Source organism: Ursus arctos, unplaced genomic scaffold (assembly GCF_023065955.2).
Source record: "Ursus arctos isolate Adak ecotype North America unplaced genomic scaffold, UrsArc2.0 scaffold_23, whole genome shotgun sequence".
In the NCBI taxonomy this organism is placed as follows: Eukaryota; Metazoa; Chordata; class Mammalia; order Carnivora; family Ursidae; genus Ursus; species Ursus arctos.
Window position 1 is genome coordinate 5,068,960 of NW_026622908.1, and position 23,502 is coordinate 5,092,461.

General features: G+C 42.8%; 1 long non-coding RNA gene across 2 annotated transcripts in view; it reads right to left on the bottom strand.

Annotated features, from left to right (window-relative positions):
- Positions 1-15,105, bottom strand: part of LOC130544670 (uncharacterized) — a 31,957-nt gene extending 16,852 nt beyond the window's left edge. For both annotated transcript variants that reach the window (XR_008961130.1, XR_008961131.1), the window contains exon 1: positions 14,339-15,105. This is a non-coding gene — a long non-coding RNA (uncharacterized LOC130544670). The remainder of the gene's footprint in view (positions 1-14,338) is intronic.
- Between the last annotated feature and the right edge of the window lie 8,397 nt (positions 15,106-23,502).

Consider the following 23,502-nt stretch of genomic DNA (forward strand, 5'->3'; position numbering starts at 1 on the left):
TTCTATTTTTCTATTTTTTTAATTTTTAATTTTAAGTTTTATTTTTTTTTAAAGTAGGCTCCACAGTGTGGAGTCCAATGCTGGGCTTGAACTCACAACTCTGAGATCCAGACCTGAGCTGGTATCAAGAGTCAGACACTTAACCAACTGAGCCACCCAGGTGCCCCTCTCTTGCTTATTCTTTCTAGTGAATAACCCTTCAGTCTTCTGCTGGAGTAGAGAAGGGGGTAGTCACTCAGGGAAATAAAATATGGAGGACTGTAAGAATCTGTTTCTTAGACAGTGTTCACTAGATTTTCCTAAATTTAGTTTCCATTTCCTTTGTTCTCAGTTGCTGAGCTTTTTTGACAATTCTGTAGTATAGATCAGATTGGTTCTCTGCTTTTCCCTCTTCATGTGTAAGATTTAGTTTCTTAGATCTGCCAAGTCAGTTACTTGTCCATCTGCTTTCAAGATTCCAAAATTCTATTGCTCCTGTCTCCTCTCCTTTCTCCTCTGTCCTGGTAAATCCCTGCTTCTTTAAATCTTTTTACTGTGGTTTTAATGGGTTTTTCAGGAGGGAGCAAAATTATATGTATGCGTTCAATCCACCATCTTTAACCGAAAGCTCTTAAACACTCCGTGTTAATTCATGGATGCAACTGTGAAGGTTTAGACTATTCTCCCCATTTTACGCATTAGAGGGGAAATAACTTGATTATCCAAGATCACGCAGCCGGTAGAAACTCAAGTCTGTCTAAGCACTATTTATATACAAATATATACATCAAAAGCGGCAAACCGGAAACCTGCAGACACACACAGCCCATAGAGATTTTTGTTTGGCCCCCAGAGGGTTTTTAAACTCAGGAAATTTGACATAAAAATCAAGTGTTTGGCTTTGCTTGGGAAATCCAAAGATCTAGCAACAGCGGACTTGCATTCCTGAAGGACAAAACCAACTGGAATGGAGTTGCATCTGCTTGCTTTAAATGTAGGACCCTCTCTCTAGTTTGCTACAGTCCCTAGCATGCTCTAGGGCCTTCCACCTGCTTGCAACACTCATAGGTCACCTACGTGGCCCCCATTTTCATTTGTACATGACATAAATTTTTAAGAAGAAAATGAGTCTTACACACACTGTTCTGGACCTTGCTTTTTAAAAACTTAATCTAGTAATTATTTCTTGTGTCTGTTTATCTGCTCCGCTCACAGCCATTCCTTTTACCGTCCCAGTGAATCAGGTACGTAAGCAAAGGCTTCCTGCAATCAGGTCCTTGCCGTTCGATCCTGTTCGCCTCACCCAGAGCTGACTAACGCAAGGGGAGACGCCTAACCCTCACTGAGACAATGAATACTCTCTCCTGGGAGTTTGGAACTTGGAATAGAGACTCCTGAGGTTAGGAGTCACTAGAGTTGAGTCATACTAACAGTAGCATTCTAGAGAGAAGTCCCATGAGCTCCTACTACCAAACTTCCCAGGGCTGCCCTCATTCCTTCCCTACCAAGCTTTGGTTATTTGATAATTCATTGGAGTTTATGAGCTACCCCAGTACCCTTCCAATAAATTCCTCACATACACACATTTTCTTTTGCTTAAGCCAGAGTTATGCCTTAATTTCTTATAAACCCCTCTCCCTCTTTCCCTATTGATGCTGCTGCCACTTTCCAAGCTTTATAAAAACAAGATCATTAATGATTTTAAATAACAACAGGTGTATAGAGGTACAATTCACATGCCACAAAATCCACCCATTTAAATTATATAGTTTAATGGTTCTTAGTATAGAGTTGGGCAGCCAGCGTCACCGACAGTTTTAGAGCATTTTCATCACTCCAAAAGAAATCCTGTACCCATTAGCGGTCAATTCCTGTTTCTGCTCAGTCCCCTCCCCCCTCAGCCCTAGGCAACCACAAATCTACTTTCTATTTCTATAGATTTACCTATTCTGGACCTTTCATACACATGGAATTATGCAATGCGTGGTCTTTTGTGACTGGTTTCTTTCAGTTAGCACGATGTTGTCAAGGTTCACCCAAGTCATGCCATTCTTCGGGACTTTATTTCTTCTCATTGCAGAATAATATTGCATTATGTGGATTTTGCTTATCCATGTTGATGGACTTTAGGTTGTTTCCACTCTTTAGCTATTATGAATACTGTTGCTGTGAAGATTCCCGTACACGTTTTTGTGTGGTTGTGTTTTCATTTCTCTTGGACTTCACCTAGGAGTGGAGTCACGGGGTCATATGGTGATGAGATGTTCCACCTTTTGAGGAACTTGCGGACTGTTTTCCAAACCGGCAGCACCATTTCACATTCCCACCAGCAGGGTTTGAGGACTCCGGTTTCTCTACATCCTTAACATGTGCTGTGACCTGTCTTTTGGATCACAGATATCCTAGCGGGTGTGAAGTGGTGTCTCATTGTGGTTTTGTTTTGCATTTCTTTGATGTTTGATGATGTTGGACGCCTTTTCATGTGCTGATTGGCCATGTGTATATCTTTTTTGGAGAAATGTCTCTTTAGAGCCTTTCCCCATTTTTGAACGGGGTAATTTGTCTTTTTATTTTTTGAGTTGTAAGAGTTTTTTATATTTCTGGATAGAAGTACCTTATCAGATGTATGATTTGTAAGCTTTCTAATATTCTGTGCACTTTTTCACTTTCTTGATGGTGACCTTTAAAGCACAAAAGTTTTAAGTTTTGATAAAGTCCAATTTATCTTCTTTTTTTTCATTTGTGGCCATTAACATTTTGGTGTATAGTCCTCCAGATATTTCCTATGTATTTTAACAAACACCAGATAGTGTATACTTCACTGCTTTACAGACTTAATAAATTGTGAACAATTTCCATGACTACACATCATCATCATTGTCTTTAGAGTATATATTGCATGAACTTAACATAATCTGTTTAAGTCATCACCTAGAGATGGACATTTAGGTCATTTCCAACATTTTGCTATTATAAGCAATCCTTATGCAAGCATCTTTGCACACATGTCTAAGTTACTTGACAGGAGAAACCGGGACTGAGGCATGTGACAGGTGTAGGGAACAGCATGATGAAGGTCAAGGAGGAGGAGGAGCTCATCAAGGCTGTACTGAGAAATATATTAGCTGTGTAAAGGAGAATAGGAGAAGCTAAATCATGGCTAAATCATTGAGGATCTCAGATGTCAGTTTAATAAGCTTTGGTTCTGGAAGCCATAGAAGTCTTTTAAATGGGGGTTTGACTTGATAAAAGCCATTTGATTCCACTTTGATAAGTGAGAGAAATGTATCATATAGGTCATAAGACACAGAGAAATCAAATTACATGATTTAGCAATAAAAGAATTGTAGTGGCATTTGCCTGAGTAAAATGTCAATAGAGAGAAGTCTGAGGACTAGAAGGTATGTCAGAAATAATGTAATTCTTTCTTAAAAAGTGCACAGAGGTGAGGAAGTAAAGACTACATGTGTTAGTTAGGCTAGGCTATGTGTAGTAATGAACAAACCCCCAAACTTCAGTGACTTCACACAGCAAAGATTTATGTGTTGGGGGGACACAGTCACCAAGTAACTTAAGAGTGATGGGGGCTCGAAAACCGGGGATGTACTGTATGGTGACTAACATAATATAATAAAAAATCATTATTAATTAAAAAAAAAAAAAGAGTGATGGGGGCTCCATCGTCTTGAAGTTGTAACTTTGGAAGACAAAACCCCCTTCACAATTACCTCAGCCATTGAAGAGCTCATGGGAAAGTCACATGCCAGCTACTCTATGCTTTGGTCCAAAGTGGGATGCTAGTCACCAAGGCCTGTCTACCGTCAGAGGAGCCAGGAAACGTGCCGAGTCCATGGTCTATCTGGTGAGCACCACTGTCCGGGACATTGGGAGGGTAGGCTATATACAGACTGTTGTAAAGGGAAGGCGAGACATGCAGTAGTAGCTAGGGTCATAGGACGTAAGTGGAGTTTGATTTTTGTTTGTCTAATTGGAAGAGAATTGAGTTTGTTCACAGGACAAGGAGTGAATAAGCAATGCAGCATGGTGTTGGTCCTAGAGAAGGTGGAAGAGGGAAGGAAGGGCCTCAGAAAGGAGACCTGACCCTCTTTCTCTGAGATGGGCAGGAAGGAAGTGAAGGAAGTGCAGTTAGGTAAATGTGTGGGTGCAGAGGCAGGAAACGGAGGACGTTCACACCTGATATTTTTAGTTTCCTAAGAAGTAGGAAGCAAGTCAATTGCCAAACATGGTGGTAGTGGTGGTGGTGGTGGGAGGGATCAGAAGTAAATGATGGGCCTTTTGGAGTTTGGAGAAGGTTCTCAAATCCGTCTCCACAAAGTCATCAGTCATTGAATGGACGATGACAACAGCTTATCTGGTTTACTATTCAACCTCGGCAATGTACTACAAATGGGCTGACCCTTTTCAAAAGCTAAGGCAGACCGTTTTCAGCCGGTCCTCCGAGTCGAGCTGGATCGGTACCAGACCAGCCTAAACAACCACGGAACCAGCCTGAGACGCAGGAAGACGCATCTGGATCTCTACAAATGAACATCTCCAGCGCTGAGTATTGAGGTACGAAGCGGGGAGCCATGAAACTGTGCACAGATATCGGAAGATAAACGGAAGGGGGAGGGAGCCGCCGCGTTCTGGCGCCGGGAAGCGGCAGCCACTTGCACGGGGGAGCGGGCGGGGCTCGTGGTCGGCACCCGCAAAACAGCAGACTGAGACCGTGAGCCGGGTGCGCGCGCCACCAGGCATCTCACGAAACTCCGGAATCCCGGTGCGCTCACTGGATCCAGACTGAGACCGGGAGATCCGGAGCGCGCGCGGGGCGGCTGGCGGCTGGCGGCATTAGAAACACAAAGGACAGAGACGCGCCGGCCCTGGAAGTGAGGGCTGGGACGCCGGGTGTGGGGCGCACATCCCGGGACGCTGCAGGGTTGAGCAGCACCAACAGAAACAGAGTTAAAGTGGCCAGAACATTAGCAGAGAACGGGCCGCAATCCCTCTGTTCTGTGACAGAGGCTGAAATTCGGCCGCTGCTGCTCTGACTCTCAGAAGAGGCACAGCAAACCGCCAGGGAAAGCCGCCAGAGAACAAAAGCCTGGAAATACCGGCTCAGAGAGTGTCCATCCCCATCCCCCTTCGCAGGGGACGCGGAGACTCTACCCAAACATGGCTGCCTGAGTATCGGTGCGGCAGGCCCCTCCCCCAGAAGGCAGGCTGAAAAATCAAGAAGCCCACAACCCGGGCGCCTGGGTGGCGCAGTCATTGAGCGCCTGCCTTCGGCTTAGGGCGTGATCCCAGCGTTCCGGAAAGGAGTCCGTCATCGGGCTCCTCCGCTGGGAGCCTGCTTCTTCCTCTCCCACTCCCCTGCTTCTGTTCCCTCTCTCGCTGGTTGGCTGCCACATAAATAAATAAAATCTTTAAAGAAGAAGCCCACATCCCTAAGATCCCTATAAAACAAGGGGCACGGCCTGGGACCCAGTCAATAATTTGGGCTCTGGAAACCCCGCAACCTCTCTTCATCAGAATGACAAGAAGGAGAAGCCCCCCCCAGCAAAGAAAAGACAGTGAGTCTGTGGCCTCTGCCACAGAAATAATGGATATGGATGTAACCAAATTATCAGAAATGGAATTCAGAGTAACGATGGTCAAAATGATGAGTAGAATTGAAAAAACTATTAACGAAAAGGTTACTGAGAATATAGAATCCTTAAGGACAGAAATGAGAGCGAATCTGACAGAAATTAAAAATTCTATGAGCCAAATGCAGGCAAAACTAGAGGCTCTGACGGCCAGGGTCGCAGAAGCAGAGGAACGGGTTAGTGAATTGGAGGATGGGTTAATAGAGGAAAAAATGAAAATAGAAGATGGTCTTAAAAAAATCCACGCCCACGAATGTAGGTTACGGGAGATTACTGACTCAATGAAACGATCCAATGTTAGAATCATCGGCATCCCCGAGGGGGTGGAGAAAAACAGAGGTCTAGAAGAGATATTTGAAGAAATTGTAGCTGAAAACTTCCCTAATCTAGCAAGGGAAACAAACATTCGTGTCCAAGAGGCAGAGAGGACCCCTCCCAAGCTCAACCATGACAAACCTACGCCACGTCACGTCATAGTGCAATTCGCAAATATTAGATGCAAGGATACAGTATTGAAAGCGGCCAGGGCAAAGAAATTTCTCACGTACCAAGGCAAAAGCATCAGAATTACGTCAGACCTGTCTACACAGACCTGGAATGAGAGAAAGGGTTGGGGGAGCATATTTAAAGCTCTTTCAGAGAAAAACATGCAGCCAAGGATCCTTTATCCAGCAAGGCTGTCATTCAGAATTGATGGAGAAATAAAGACATTTCAGAATCGCCAGTCACTAACCAATTTTGTAACCACGAAACCAGCCCTACAGGAGATATTACGGGGGGTTCTATAAAAGTAAAAAGGCCCCAAGAGTGATACAGAACAGAAAGTCACAGCCAATACAAACAAAGACTTTACTGGCAACATGGCAACATTAAAATCATATCTCTCAGTACTCAGTCTTAATGTAAATGGTTTGAACCATCCCATAAAACGCCACAGGGTTGCAGATTGGATAAAAAGAAATGACCCATCCATTTGCTGTCTACAAGAGACTCATTTCAAACCCAAAGATGCATTCAGACTGAGAGTAAGGGGTTGGAGTACCATCTTTCACGCAAATGGACCTCAAAAGAAAGCTGGGGTAGCAATTCTCATATCAGATAAATTGGATTTTAAACTACAGACTATAGTTAGAGATGCAGAAGGGCACTATATTATTCTTAAGGGAAATATTCAACAAGTGGATATGACAATTATAAATATATATGCCCCCAACAGGGGAGCAGCAAGATACACAAGCCAACTCTTAACCAGAATAAAGAGACACATAGATAAAAATACATTAATAGTAGGGGACCTCAACACTCCACTATCAGAAATAGACAGAACCCCCTGGCAAAAACTAAGCAAAGAATCAAAGGCTTTGAATGCCATACTCGACGAGTTGGACCTCATAGATATATATAGAACACTACACCCCAGAACCAAAGAATACTCATTCTATTCTAATGCCCATGGAACATTCTCAAGAATAGACCATGTTCTGGGACACAAAACAGGTCTCAACCGATACCAAAAGATTGAAATTATCCCCTGCATATTCTCAGACCACAACGCTCTGAAATTGGAACTCAACCACAAGGAAAAATTTGGAAGAAACTCAAACACTTGGAGACTAAGAACCATCCTGCTCAGGAATGACTCGATAAACCAGGAAATCAAAAATCAAATTAAACAATTTATGGAGACCAATGAGAATGAAAATACAACAGTCCAAAACCTATGGGATACTGCAAAGGCAGTCCTAAGGGGGAAATACATAGCCATCCAAGCCTCACTCAAAAGAATAGAAAAATCTAAAATGCAGTTTTTATATTCTCACCTCAAGAAGCTGGAACAGCAACAGAGGGACAGGCCTAATCCACGCACGAGGAAGCAGTTGACCAAAATTAGAGCTGAAATCAATCAAGCAGAAACCAGAAGTACAGTAGAGCAGATCAACAGGACTAGAAGCTGGTTCTTTGAGAGAATCAATAAAATTGACAGACCACTGGCAAGACTTATCCAAAAGAAAAGAGAAAGGACCCAGATTATTAAAATTATGAATGAAAAAGGAGAGGTCACGACGAGCACCATTGAAATTGGAAGGATTATTAGAAATTTTTATCAACAGCTATATGCCAATAAACTAAGCAATCTGGAAGAGATGGAATCCTTCCTGGAAACCTATAAACTACCAAGATTGAAACCGGAAGAAATTGATTCCTTAAACAGGCCAATTAATTATGAAGAAATTGAGTCAGTGATAAACAACCTTCCAAATAACAAAACTCCAGGCCCGGACGGTTTTCCTGGGGAATTCTACCAAACATTCAAAGAAGAAATAATACCTATTCTCCTAAAGCTATTTCAAAAAATAGAAACAGAAGGAACGCTACCAAACTCATTCTATGAGGCCAATATTACCTTGATCCCCAAACCAGGCAAAGACCCCATCAAAAAGGAGAATTACAGACCGATTTCCCTAATGAATATGGACGCCAAAATCCTCAACAAGATACTTGCTAATAGAATCCAACAATACATTAAAAGGATTATCCATCACGATCAAGTGGGATTCATACCTGGGATGCAAGCGTGGTTCAATATTCGCAAATCAATCAGCGTGATACATCATATCAACAAGAAAAGACTCAGGAACCATATGATCCTCTCAATCGATGCCGAAAAAGCATTCGACAAAATACAGCATCCTTTCCTGATAAAAACCCTTCAGAGTGTAGGAATAGAAGGTACATTTCTCAATCTCATAAAAGCCATCTATGAAAAGCCTACTGCAAATATTATTCTCAATGGAGAAAAGCTGGAAGCCTTTCCCTTAAGATCAGGAACACGACAAGGATGCCCACTCTCGCCACTATTATTCAACATAGTACTAGAAGTCCTTGCAACAGCAATCAGACGACAAAAAGGGATCAAAGGTATTCAAATTGGCAAAGAAGAAGTCAAAATGTCTCTCTTCGCAGATGACATGATACTCTATATGGAAAACCCAAAAGAAGCCACTCCCAAATTATTAGAAGTTATAGAGCAATTCAGTAACGTGGCAGGATACAAAATAAATGCTCAGAAATCAGTTGCATTTCTATACACGAATAACGAGACCGAAGAAAGAGAAATTAGGGAATCCATCCCATTTACAATAGCACCAAAAACCATACGTTACCTTGGAATTAACTTAACCAGAGACGTAAAGGACCTATATTCTAGAAACTATAAATCACTCTTGAAAGACATTGAGGAAGACATAAAAAGATGGAAAGATATTCCATGCTCATGGATCGGAAGAATTAACATAGTTAAAATGTCCATGCTACCCAGAGCAATCTACACTTTCAATGCTATCCCGATCAAAATACCAAGGACATTTTTCAAAGAACTGGAACAAACAGTCCTTAAATTTGTATGGAAACAGAAAAGGCCCCGAATCTCCAAGGAACTGTTGAAAAGGAAAAACAAAGCTGGGGGCATCACAATGCCGGATTTCGAGCTGTACTACAAAGCTGTGATCACAAAGACAGCATGGTACTGGCACAAAAACAGACACATAGACCAATGGAACAGAATAGAGAGCCCAGAAATGGACCCTCGGCTCTTTGGGCAACTAATATTTGATAAAGCAGGAAAAAACATCCGGTGGGAAAAAGACAGTCTCTTCAATAAATGGTGCTGGGAAAATTGGACAGCTACATGCAAGAGAATGAAACTTGACCACTATCTCACACCATACACAAAAATAAACTCCAAATGGACGAAAGACCTCGATATGAGACAGGAATCCATCAAAATTCTAGAGGAGAACATAGGCAGCAACCTCTACGACATCGGCCAAAGCAACCTTTTTCATGACACATCCCCAAAGGCAAGAGAAACAAAAGATAAAATGAATTTATGGGACTTCATCAAGATTAAAAGTTTCTGCACAGCCAAGGAAACAGTCAGAAAAACTAAGAGGCAGCCCACGGAATGGGAGAATATATTTGCAAATGACACTACAGATAAAGGACTGGTATCCAAGATCTACAAAGAACTTCTCAAACTCAATACACGAGAAACAAATAAACAAATCAAAAAATGGGCAGAAGATATGAACAGACACTTTTCCAATGAAGACATACAAATGGCTAACAGACACATGAAAAAATGTTCAAAATCATTAGCCATCAAGGAAATTCAAATCAAAACCACACTGAGATACCACCTTACGCCAGTTAGAATGGCAAAAATAGACAAGGCAAGAAACAACAATTGTTGGAGAGGATGTGGAGAAAGGGGATCCCTCCTACATTGTTGGTGGGAATGCAAGTTGGTACAGCCACTCTGGAAAACAGTGTGGAGGTCCCTTAAAAAGTTAAAAATTGAGCTACCCTATGATCCAGCCATTGCACTACTGGGTATTTACCCCAAAGATACAGACGTAGTGAAGAGAAGGGCCATATGCGCCCCAATGTTCATAGCAGCAATGTCCACAATAGCCAAATCGTGGAAGGAGCCGAGATGCCCTTCAACAGATGACTGGATTAAGAAGTTGTGGTCCATATATACGATGGAATATTACTCAGCTATCAGAAAGAACGAGTTCTCAACATTTGCTACAACATGGACGGCACTGGAGGAGATAATGCTAAGGGAAATAAGTCAAGCAGAGAAAGACAACTATCATATGATTTCTCTCATCTATGGAACATAAGAACTAGGATGATCAGTAGGGGAAGAAAGGGATAAAGAAAGGGGGGGTAATCAGAAGGGGGAATGAAACATGAGAGACTATGGACTATGAGAAACAAACTGAGGACTTCAGAGGGGAGGGGGGCGGGGGAATGGGATAGACCGGTGATGGGTAGTAAAGAGGGCACGTATTGCATGGTGCACTGGGTGTTATACAGAACTAATGAATCATTGAGCCTTACATTGGAAACCGGGGATGTACTGTATGGTGACTAACATAATATAATAAAAAATCATTAAAAAAAAAAAAAGAAAGGATTTATTCAAAAAAAAAAAAAGCTAAGGCAAATCAGACGATGCCATCCTCTGCATAAAACTCGTTCAAAATCCTTAAAATGCCCCAAAGCTCTAGCTCATGTTGACTTCTCCAACCTTGCCCTCAGTGCCCTCCGTATGCTGTCACAGGGCCCCCTTTCATTTCCTTCCTCCTTCCTGCCCCAGGACCTTCACAAAGACTCTTCCCTGCACCCCGAAAGCCCTTCCCTTCCACCACTTCCACTGCTCTCACTTAGTGAATCTCAACCCTTCCTGGCCCGAAATTAAGAGTCAGTTTCTCCGGAGGCCTCTGACCCAGCAGACTAGGGTAATAGGTCTTCCTATTGTGTGCTGTTCCCATATTTGGGATTAATCCCTTTGCAGCGCTCTTCACAACTGTGATTCCATGTTCGTACACAGTGGACAAGGTCTCTCTCCCCCTCGAAGGCAGGCACTATGTTGCGGACTGGTTTCGTCTGCTGTAATGTATTTAACATGCAGCCCATTGTCTGGCATATGACAGTTGATAAAGATTTGTCCAATGAATGGAGGGGTGAACCAGTTTCGGTAGTCAATGAATTTGTACCTCTTGTGAAGAGATGACCGAGATCGCAGTACCTATGAGGGCCCAGTCAAGGATGACCCCGGAATTGCTTTAGAGCCAGTCTGCATGGTCGTGCTCAGCCGCCCGAGTGCAGGGGTGGAGAAGGCAGAGGTTGGACTGATACAAAGTTTAATGTTTTCAGAATGGGTGTGGCAGAAAGAGGATGATGCTGGTTTTCATGCTGCCCTAAAGGTCTAGGCTAATAGGGAAGGAAGAGAAATAGTAAGGGGAATGGTGGACTTGGAAGAAAACAGTGAGGCCGAAGGCCTGGTGCTAACCAGCGTGTCCAGGAGCAGTCCCGGCGGAGTGAAAGAGTGAGAGAGCCGAGAGCTGGGGATACGTCAGGGAGGCAGCGTGTCGGACCACAAGATCTCTCAAGTGGAGCGGTTCCAGGACCACTGAGAAGGTGCAAGGTTTAACTCTGGCTGCGAGGCAGTGGTCACTGTTGCTGCCAACATTAAGGAACAAAGAGACCAGGCTGGTGAGTAGCTTAACGTAGAGAGGACTCCTGGGTGACGGCAGGACTTGAAGTGGAGAAGACTTTAGGGACCAAGGTAGTCAAACCACAGCCACTGCAAAGATAGTGTGGAAGGTGGCACGTGCCTCAAGGACAGGCCCGCCCGTCATTCCCTCCATTCTTGGGTCACTCATTCAAGAGTGGAGGCCCCGGGACAAGGGTCTGATGGGTTGAGCTGGATAGCATAAGCCCCACAGGGGAAGTAAATTTGCACGTGGTAGAAGTTAGGGTAGGTTAGCATCGACAGGGAATGGCGGGACGGTCAACGGAGGCCCCAGCGGAATATGTGAGCATAGGCAGCTTCTAATCAAGAGGTCGGAAGAGAATATAGGAGAGACGTGGCCTTGAGGGACAGCCAAGTTTCCATGAAGCAGGAGGTGAAGGGAGTAATCCGCCATGAACTTGAAGCTTATAACAGAGAGATTTCTGTCTGTTTGCTTGTTTTATAACGAATCAAGGATGTGCTAGCAGTGGAAGTAACAACACGGAATAGAGAGAAGACATGCTCAGAGTCAGAGGTCAGAGTTTCATTTCTGGCCCCCTCACTTACTTGCTGAGCAACCTTAACCAATGACTTCACCTCTCTGAGCTCAGTTTTCCCATCTGTGAAATGAGAAAGTGGTAACTGGCCCAGTGTGAGGATCACATAGATAAGAGATGCAAAGCTGTGTCGTAAACTTGAAAGCGTTGTCCACATGTGAATTCTTATTATCATTACTGCCCAGTCAGTGAATGGTAGCATTTTGACAAAAGTTAACACTTGACTCCCAGTTTAGAACAGTCCTGGGACAAAGGCAGGCAAATGCTGTCTCCATTTTACAGGTTCAGTTATTCAAGAAATCTTACTGCGCTGGGCAAGGGGAGCGCAGGATGAGTCAGACACAGTCCCTAACTCAGGAGCGCATAGTCTGATGGAGGAGACTGACATGGTAACGCGCTAAGCAGTGCTACGTGGTATCATAGCGGAACAGGGTGTTGTGTGAGCACAGCAAAAAGAACAATAAGGGAGGGCCTGAGCAGGCTTTGTAAAGGAAGCGGCCTGTGAGCCAGGCCTTGAAGATGAAGCCCATGAAGAGGAGAGATACTCCACTCCCAGGGAGTGAGCGGTGGAGCCCCAACTGGATAGAGCCCAGGGCCTCGGCCATGCAATTATGTGCCACCTCCCCCGTGCTCTTTGGACAAAAGGAAAAGAAGCCTCCTCGGTCCCACACAGAAGCTTATTCTCTTCGCTTCTATGAAGGGCCTGGCTGCCATGGGAACAACACTTGCTTAGTCTCCTTGCTTGCTGTCAACAACTTACTGTCAGGGTGCAAATGCACAGCTCAGACACCCTAGATATGAGGCATCCTGCTTCCGTCTCTGCCTCCTAGCCTTCTCCCAGCCGTCTGGTGATGCCCGTTATTGGCTGACTGCCCTGCCTATGCGGCAACCAATGGCAGCTCAGTGGGTCAACTTTTGAGCAGCTTTCCCAGGAAACCAGCAGGGCTTTAAGGGAATCATTACTTGTCACACACCCCATAATGGTGTCACATCTGAAAGAGGTTGCCAGAGGACCCCCACCCCCCACCCCATCTCCTTTCCCCCCTCACTATTTCCTTCAATAACAGTAAGGAAAATCCTGATCCTATCTGGTTCCCTTCTTCCTCAATCCCCCAGGTTCCCAAGCACTGACATTTCCCTTTCCCCTTTTTAAAGGGCGTTGGTGGGGACCCACCTCATTCCTGGAAACTTGGCCACCCAGGGCTGGGCCTTATTCCTATTTAACAGCCAACAATAATAAAAACCATGGTCTACCCATTTGATAGAGGAACCTCAGAGACGGTAAGAGATGAGGGGCTCAGGGTGGGGGAGCCACCCTGGAGGGGCAGCGGAACTGTAGCAAGAGGCGAGAGAATAAAGACTGTCAGCTTAGGCTGTCCAGCACCCACGTCTCTCTTCCTACTAGCACCCCGATTTCTGTACATGCCACGGACGGTCTTGGGTGTGGACATCAGATGCCTTTCTCCCTTCGGGGTCACCGAAGGGCTACGGGGTCGCGGCCTGTGAGGTTTCAGGGAACACCAGAAGTGGTCTCGGTGCTGAGGCTCGCAGGCTGCACGGCCCACAGCGTGCGTGTAGCAAACGTCATTTCAGCTTCAGCACTGCTGCTCACTGCTCGTGTTGTGGCAGGCAAGTCCCTTAGCCGTTCTCTACCTCAGAAAGGATGTAAAATCACCAGTGTGCTTAACACGCATTAACTGCTATGGCTGTCGTAATTGTTATTTGATTAGTCTTTCGAAACAGTGAACGGGCCGAATCAATCGTGGTCTATCGTCAGCATGACAAGTTATTTAAAGTAACATGGAAGCAGACGTTGACTTATTGATATAGAAGTTTATATTATTGAATAAGAAGGTCATATTGTGATATTTTGATTTAAAAATATGTATATTTAAATGAATACACATCTGAAATGACATATACCAAAATGATAACCAGTATTTACCCATATTTATCTTTGGGTGGTTTGTGGATAATTTTTAAATTTTGCCTTACTTCATTTTCTTATCTTCATGAACAGGCATTACTTAGTAGTAATTAAATTTTAAGTGAAAAAAGGCCATACTTACCAGAGAACCAAGGACTCTGACTTGATTTCAGTCAGGGGCAAATGCAAGGGGTAGGGCGAGGCGGCCAGGTTCCATGCAACAGCGATGGCGTGAGAAGAGAATACTTCTGGATGGCACACATCGGGTTTAAAGGAAGGCCCGAGGTCGTGGCTATCTACAGAATCCAACCCTTCGGGGAAGCTGGAGGTCAAAGCTCAGACAGTAATGTTTATCTGCTCCCTGTCTACCTTTCCTACTGCATCTTCCACCACTTTATCCCTCTGTCGCAAAAAAGGAGAAAGAATCCCAGCCATTCTGTTCCTCAAATATGCCAGACTCATTTCCACGTCAGGGCCTTGTTCCTGTCTTACTTCCCTGTCAACCCTGTTACCCTCTATCTACCAGCCACTGTCTGTCCCATTAGCCTATTACTTCCTACGTAGCACTCATCCACTCTGAAAATATTTGATTGTTGTTGCAAAAATGTAAGCTCAGGAGCACAAAGATTTTGTCGGTCTTATTCACCATATGCGTGCTGGGACAAGAATGGTGCTTGCATAAAGTAGGAGTTCAATAAGAAAAAAAAAACACCGAATTAATGCAAAGTCAGAACTTCTCATAAGGGAAAATGTTCAGCAGGGAAACTGAGGCAGAAATCCAGTTGTGCTATCGAGACCCAGGAGTGTGGAGGGTCAACGATTGTGACTTCACCTTTTGGGTTGGATTCAGAGTCATGAATACAAGGAAATAAATACTACTACGTTTTTTTTTTCTTTTGCAAAAAGCAGTTATCACATTTAAAAAAAAAAAAAAAAGGTGATGACACTACCAGGGGAGCATGACACAGTCTGTATGGATGAGTTTATTGGAAAGGCTAAATGAGTAACTTCCTGAATGATGTGGAAAGTGATGAGGCTTGTGGCATTCCGGAAAAACTTGACACAAATTGTGCACTAAAGCAATTCCATGGAATCAAGTTTGATAGTTTAAATGGTCACTAGTTTAAAAGGTCTTGGCTTGAAGTTATCATGACAGCTGAACATTTCTGACACACCAAAAGCCCCGGTATGCAGCTCTTAACCCAGCTTTTCTGGGCTGCAAGAAAGCCGGTAACTAGGGCTCTATGCCAAGCCTTCTGTGAACAAATAGGGAAAATGAGAAGGGGTTGCGGGGGCGGGGGGGGAGGTGGCGGGGAAGTGGCGGTTGAGACTAACTTTTATTCAACACCTTGTACATGCCACATACTCCGAGGCATGACTTCTCTCGTTTAGTAACACTGCAAGGGAGGCGTTATTTCTATTTTCCAGATGGGAAAAATAAAATAAGTCTAAAACGGACCGACAAGTCCAAGATCACTGTTCATCCATTACAGAGAAAAATCTGATTCTGGGTTTGACTCCAAAGGCTGTACACTTAATACTCTTGACTCCCCAGAATTCCTGGAAATCCCCTTGATGAAATGTATTGCTCATCTTAAAAAAGGAGGGGTGGGGGTGCAATGATATGGCCAAAAACGAGACAGGAAATAGCAGGGAAAAAGTCACCAACTATTAGGTTGAATCATACAAAATTCCTGATATTTGATTTTTTTTTTTTTTTTTTTTTTTTTGGTGGCCATGAAAGAGGCAATTTCATATCATTCAACCTCATGGTATTTGTTCTGTGGATGAAAATCATTATAACAATACTATTAAATACAGATTATGTTTCATGCCATTTCAGTAACCTTTTAAGATGGGAAGGGTAAGGATAATTGTTCCCATTTTATACATGAGGAAAAGCTGACTTGGCAATTATGAGAGCACCATCTGGCCTTAGGGGCGCCTTTAATGGTGGTGTTTTTTTTTCCCCAAAGGCTTCTACCTGTCCTCCATTCTCTGCCCCAGCCATGTCCCACCCTCCACATCACCTCCTGTCAAAATAACTCAGATTCCTAACTGTTCTCCCACACCCCCAATCTATTCTCCCAACTGTAGCCAGAGGTTTCTCTGAATGCAGATGATTGTTTCATTCATCTGCTTAAAATCCTTAGTAGTTCTTCACCCCTATGAAGTTCAAATGCCTTAGCCTGTCCTTCATGATCTGACCCTTGTCCACCATCCCTGGCCTCACCATCTGCCATGGCCCCCAACATGCCCCATGCTGAATAAACCCATCTCTCTTGTGCCGTGCCCCTCTGTGATTATACCCAAACTGTTCTGTGGCTGGACAGGCTTTGCCACCCCTTCTCTCCCACCCTCCTCTGTCATTCAGCAGGCACATTTCTGCTTTTCAAGGCTGAGTTCCAATGTCACCTCTTTGTGAAACCATGCGTTTCTTCTGTTACCAGTCTTCTGGGCTCTCTCAGCAGTTGGTACATTTTTCTAATGTAAGACTTACTAAAACCGGTGCTCTGATGAGGTATGTACGTGTTGTCATTAAGACACGCACCAAAGTGTATCTCAACCGTAGCGACTTCCGGACATACCAAGGCACTAGACATGTAGCGGGTATTATCAATCAGAACGCAAGGATCCTAGAAAGTCCCCGTCTTCTGCCTTAGGTTAGGAAATAAGGGAAAAGTCTTAGAGGCTGAGTACCAAAAACCAGAGCACTTTCTTCCAGGGCTTTTCCAGAGGGCATTACATTGAAGGCATAAACCAGCGACCACCCGAATGTGGATTGGTACTTCCATTACCAAGGCTTATTTTCATTAAGGTAAATAGTTCCTAGCGGTATATTATCTGTAGGAATTACGTAAGAACATTTGGATTTTATACTTCACACAGACACCCAGGCCAGTGGTGGAGTATCTAGAAATCAAGTTACCCTGTGCTGACCCCATGACAGTAACACATTTAATTCAGCTCGATGAACAAGGAGCAGCTTACTAGCAAAGAGTACACGTATGCAGTGTAAAACCGCCAGGGGAACACGCGGCCACAAAGACCAAGAACATTCAGCCAAATAATCCCATAGTGCTTCTTTATTACTTTTTAAATTAGGTAGCAGGTATTAACGTGTTAAAAACATTTATGGGAAAAAAACGTAACACAGACAAAATTCTTTCTACCAACTTTTCTTGGACCTAAGAAAAGGACCACCATTATTTGATTCTACCTGTGGGAACACACTGGTCTAGCTTGTAGAATCCTAGTATACTAGCAGAGGGAGTTTGAAAACCATGTTCTCAACAGTCATACCTTCACTCAAAGCATGAGTAACAGTCACACCTTTACTCAAAACACAGGGTCACTGAAAAAAAAAAGTCTGACCTTAAACAACTTCATAGAGAAAATTGTGATTATGATTAGAGTTACTTTTTAATGTTGTTGGGCTTTAGGGAATGGTTTACATAGCTTAGCAGAGTTCAGTAATTTTCCCAGATTCCTTGAGCCAGATAGGCGTCTTCCCCCTGTCCGGGCTGGTGAAGTCCTGTACGGTGATTCAGCCCCCACCCTCTTAGAAGAGAAGGCAGTGCTGACTTACAAGGGGATGCCAGCTCTCTGGGTGGGCCCAGAAGAAGCTGAGCTTTCAGCCACTTAGAAGCCCAAGAGATCAAGATCACAGATCTAAAAATCCACAAGAGCTGGACTCAGGGACTCCAGCCAATGAAATATCTTAGCCACACCCAGTGTCCTGAGGGGGTAGACAACATGTATTTTCAAGATGTATTAGTGATAAGACAAATGTGATTTTGGTTTTCTATTCACTTGAGAGACAGGCATTGTATCTGTAATATATCCTGATTTATCTGAATGCAGAAAACATTCTTACAGAGCAGTATCTTTTTTTCCCAGCTAACATTATTTCATAGACACGTCAATGGTGTGATTTAATCCACACCCTGTTATCTCTATAGCTACATGCCTCATTCATTGGGTCACTCAGTAAGAATTTATTGAGTATCTACTATCTAGTGAGTGTTCTGATACACACTATATATAATTTACACCATTTGCTCTCATTAATACTCATTTTGGGGTGTCCCAATTGTTTTCAATTTTCATTATTGAAAATACTATTATCAAAATCTTTGGACTTCTTTTTTTTCAGGTAGGTCCCTCAAAATACTATTACCAGGGAAGAGTTTGAAAAGGTAAAGGAATTGTATAGCTACTGTTGTATGTGGTTAAGATTAAAGCGGAGGATTTAATTTTAGAATTATACATAAAATTTATGGTTAGGCCACTGCAGTAGACTAGGCTAAAGATGACAAGAGTCTAAATCGGGGCAATGGTGGTAGGAGTGGGGAAAAAAAGATGAGAAAAATACTGAGGAAGGAAGAACATGGGACTTTGTGCCTCATGAGATATAGGGGGTGAGGGAAGAGGTAAGGTGACCACCGGGTTTTGAGCATAAGTGACCAGACAGAGAACACAGCAGAGGAACAAGTTTGAGGGGCAAGAGGTGTTCATTTCACAATGTTAATTTTAAGTTGTGTGTGGGTAATATCCAGGAGATAACCCAGTTGATTAGAAAATTTGTTGAAGAGGGGCGCCTGGGTGGCACAGCGGTTAAGCGTCTGCCTTCGGCTCAGGGCGTGATCCCAGCGTTCCGGGATCGAGCCCCACATCAGGCTCCTCCGCTATGAGCCTGCTTCTTCCTCTCCCACTCCCCCTGCTTGTGTTCCCTCTCTCGCTGGCTGTCTCTATCTCTGTCAAATAAATAAATAAAATCTTTAAAAAAAAAAAAAAGAAAAGAAAAGAAAATTTGTTGAAGAGGTAGCTGTAAAAACACAAGGCTTTTTAGTATGAATTTTTTCAGCTGGGAACCCTGACGGTCAGCTAACTGAATGATTTCATTTTACAGATGAGGCGGTAGGCCACACAGATATATCTACTTTCAGAAAATTACAGAGAATTGAGATTAGATTTTAAAAGACTGATTCAGGACTATGTCAGCCCACCATGCTGCATTCCATTGGTAAATCTACTTGGTTTTAAAATTACTCAAAAAGACATAGAGTTGTTTTCTCAGAATCCCACAATTATACACAGAAGCCCAGATAAAAGGCACAAACCCCACCTGCATTCTTTTGTCACTGCATAACTGACTTCTTAATCAGAGATCCTGCCATAGCTAGGTGGAGAAAAGAAAGAGAAAATGGTCAGATTGCCAGAAGTGACTTGATCAGTGAGTGACTGTAAATATCATGTTGTTACTACAACCTGGCTGCACATATCTCTGTGCTCAATTTTTAAAGAACTAGTCATTTGATCGTCATTCTGGAAGCACATAAACCAGCACGTTTACCACAGACCATTTATCATATGAGGTATATGGGTGTGACAGTCACATTAGCTGTGATTAACAACAGTTGATAAGCAGAAGTGCCAAGAGCTAATTAAAAAATTGACAGGACAAAAAACGTCATGGAGTTGAGGGCCAATGATACCTCAATTAAATAATTCTTGAGAAATGAAGATCTTTTTAAGTTACTGGTGTTAAAAAACAAAAGCATTCGAGTAGAGTACAGAATTAGGACCTAAATGCAGAGGGAGGTATGAAGAGAGTGAGGGCACGTTTCCATCTTCTCTGCAGTGTAAGGAAGGAAGGGTAATGCGGAAAGAAACGAATCAACACTTACTAATGAGCATCTGCTCTGTGCGAGATATTCACAATCGATATATTATATAACTTCATCCTCCATCAGCTCTGTGACATAGACATTATAAGCACCTTACGAGTGTGGAAACTGAGGCACAAAGGCAAGTGGTGGCAGTGTGTGACAAGCCATAGGGACTTACTGTCTTGACACCCTGGCTTTATATCTGGGGTCTTCCTCTTCCTATTAGGCCTTTATTAATAGTAAGTAACTTACCCTCTCCTAAGACTGATCACCTATAAATGATATTAACAGTATTTCCTCAGAGTCACTGGGAGGATTATGTAGGTCATGGAAAAAGCACTGACTGTTATGCACGACACAAAGAGGCACTCAATAAACCAGCTATTTATCACTGCCTAAGACTACCCGGCAAGTAAGTGGAATACAGGATTCCACGTTTTTTTTTTAAATTTTTTTAAAGATTTTATTTATTTATTTGACAGAGATAGAGACAGCCAGCGAGAGAGGGAACACAAGCAGGGGGAGTGGGAGAGGAAGAAGCAGGCTCCTAGTCGAGGAGCCTGATGTGGGGCCCAATCCCATAACGCCGGGATCACGCCCTGAGCTGAAGGCAGATGCTTAACTGCTGTGCCACCCAGGCGCCCCAGGATTCCACATTTTTGATTCTAAGCTGAACTCAACTCAACTGTATTATACCTACCTGGTTACATCTTTAGGCTCCTGAGATCCTGGGGGTGGAGAGCGGAGCTCAGGGGTAGGGACAGGTAACATTAACGGTGTGCAGAGGGTACGGGTAAGGACAGTTAAGGCACACAGCTGATAGGCCTGACCCTACTTTGAGGACAGTATTTAGAATTGTTAAAAAAAAAAAAAGTATAATTTTAAACTAAATCTTGCTTTAATTAAGGGAAAGGCTATAAATTAACTAAGAACATTTACCAATGTGGAAGGAAAATGTTGCCAGTAAAACTACTTACGTTACCCAATATATAGCACTGTTATTTCACTTCTCATACTATTTAGTTTCTTTTAAATTTTTTAAAAAGATTTTATTTATTTGTCTGAGAGAGAGAGAGAGTATACAAGCAGGCAGGTGGCGGCAGGTAGAGGGAGAAGCAGGCTCCCCACTGAGCAGGGAGCCCAATGTGGGACTCGATCCCAGGACCCTGGGATCATGACTGGAGCAAACGGCAGACGCTTAACTGACTGAACCACCCAGGTGCCCTGATACTATTTAGTTTCTAAAACTTTGTGGTTCTCTTGTCTTTTTAGATACTATGAAATGAGTTTTGTCCCCTATATTATTTATAAATCATGTAGAAAAGTTTCTTACAGCTAGCAGAATAGCACTATTATCAATCTCCTGCCTAACAGAAAAATTACCTTGTTTTTCCTTCTTATAAAAACAACTTTAAACTCCAGTCATTTCTAATCCCAAAATGAAAATAACTTCCTTCCTAAGAGCTCTAAGGGAACACTGAGCGCTCCCTCTAGTGTCATGATAGTGAAATACAAGGGCCATTTAATTCTCTTCTAAGATTTACAGGTTTATTCATTCAGTACCTTTATAGTATTAAGCCCTCACCTTGGTGTCAGATACTATGTTTATTCTCTTACTACACATTGTGGTCCTAATTATATATCTTCTAATACGAGCAACCACAACCTTTAAATGTATATCCTAATTTAAAGAGCATAGTATAAACGGCTTCTGTAAGCTATCCAATTCAGTTTACATTTATTAAATGCACAAAGCTAAGAAAATGCTAATGAAGTAAACAGCTTAATGTAGTATACATATCCGACATCTGTGTTAACTTCCTTCTCTCTGTTCTCCTTATTTATGAATTGAAGAAAATGGCAATGTGAGCCAACCTGATCCCACCAACAACAGCTGCAGTATGTTAGGCCATTTTCTTGAGAGTATCAAGAGAGATATTCTAGGTGTAGATGTCAAGGCATAATTCCTTGAGATTTTAAATGCAATACTGGTTGCTTGTGAATATAAAACCAAAACCTTTAACATGCTAAGTCACTTTTCCTGTCCCTATAATACCATCTTCAGGTAATTCTGTGAAAACTAATTCCCTGGCCAAGTAAGATGAAGATATACTGGGTTAAACCAAACTAATCTGCTTCTTTACTGAAGGACTTCTCAGAATTTCTAGTATGCTAATGTACATGATGAATCTCCAGTACCGGACAGTATGAAGCTTTTCCCCAACTTACTTGACTATGGTATCCTTTTTCTCCCAGAGTAGCTAACGACATCAAGGAAGGTAATGTTCAATGGGACAGTTTGGGAAATGATCTAATCCAAAGTTTCATCAGTTCCTCTGCTCTCATCATAAATCTCCAGCACTTGACTGAATGCATCAAACTGACCCCTTTCCTGCATTCATCGTATCTTCCCCATTGATAGCCACTGACTTGGCTTTGAGATCTCAGTGCTGTGGGATCTCAAATGCCTTGTAACCATCCGGTTCTTTCTGATTGAAAAAGCAAGTGGCTTCAACGTTTATGACATCATACAAGGTATCGATCTCCTTTATACTTCAAACAAATCATTCCACTTTCACTCAAGTGCTGAAAGAGGAGATGCTGCTTTCATTCTTTCACAGACCTTATCTGCGGTATACAACATCCTGACTGTAGCCTGAAGCCTCGCTGAAAGACAAAGCATAATAGCTCAATGTTCAGACTTAGCTAAAAGATCAGACTACCTCAATCATCCCCAAGGAAGGCAAGGGCCAAAAGGACAGCACAATCAGACTCTAGGGAACTCAGCACAGAAAGCCACATGGAATCATACTGAGAGGCGAGGGTGGACAAGCACTGGTATAAAGGAAGGAAAGAGGAAGGTGAATTAAGGCTCAGAGGACACATGGGCCCAGCACAGCTTTTCAATCCCTTGCAGCTGAATCCTCCCGGTGCAGCCTCAATAACTGGCTGCAGCCATTATATATTATGTTCCACAAACATAAAATAAGACTCCGACCTAAATGTGAATGATTAAAAGATCTACTTTGGGGGCGCCTGGGTGGATCAGTCGTTAAGCGTCTGCCTTCGGCTCAGGGCATGATCCCGGCGTTATGGGATCGAGCCCCACATCAGGCTCCTCGACTAGGAGCCTGCTTCTTCCTCTCCCACTCCCCCTGCTTGTGTTCCCTCTCTCGCTGGCTGTCTCTCTGTCAAATAAATAAATAAAATCTTTTTTAAAATAAATAAATAAATAAATAAATAAATAAATAAATAAATAAATGATCTACTTTGGATTATTACTTTTCTTTATGATTCAGGATAATTAAGAAGAGTACGTTTATTTAAGTCAGGGTTCATAATACTCTTTTAAACTGAAGATGGATCTGTTTCCTCAAGTTATTTGATACTTTCCTTCCAGAGCTCAACTCCAGAGAAAAGCTCTTAGAACACAAAAAGGCATTTTTAGAGATAATGATGTCAAAATAACAAATAAGTAAAAGTCAATCAAGTAAATCAAGGTCTGTCTCATTTCATATCACTGAATTTGTAAATTCTCTTAACAAAGTTTGTATATGCACAACTCAGAGTGATTTAAATTTATAATAGAAACCTGTAATCCAACTAAAAGAAATCCATTGCTACATAACTAAAA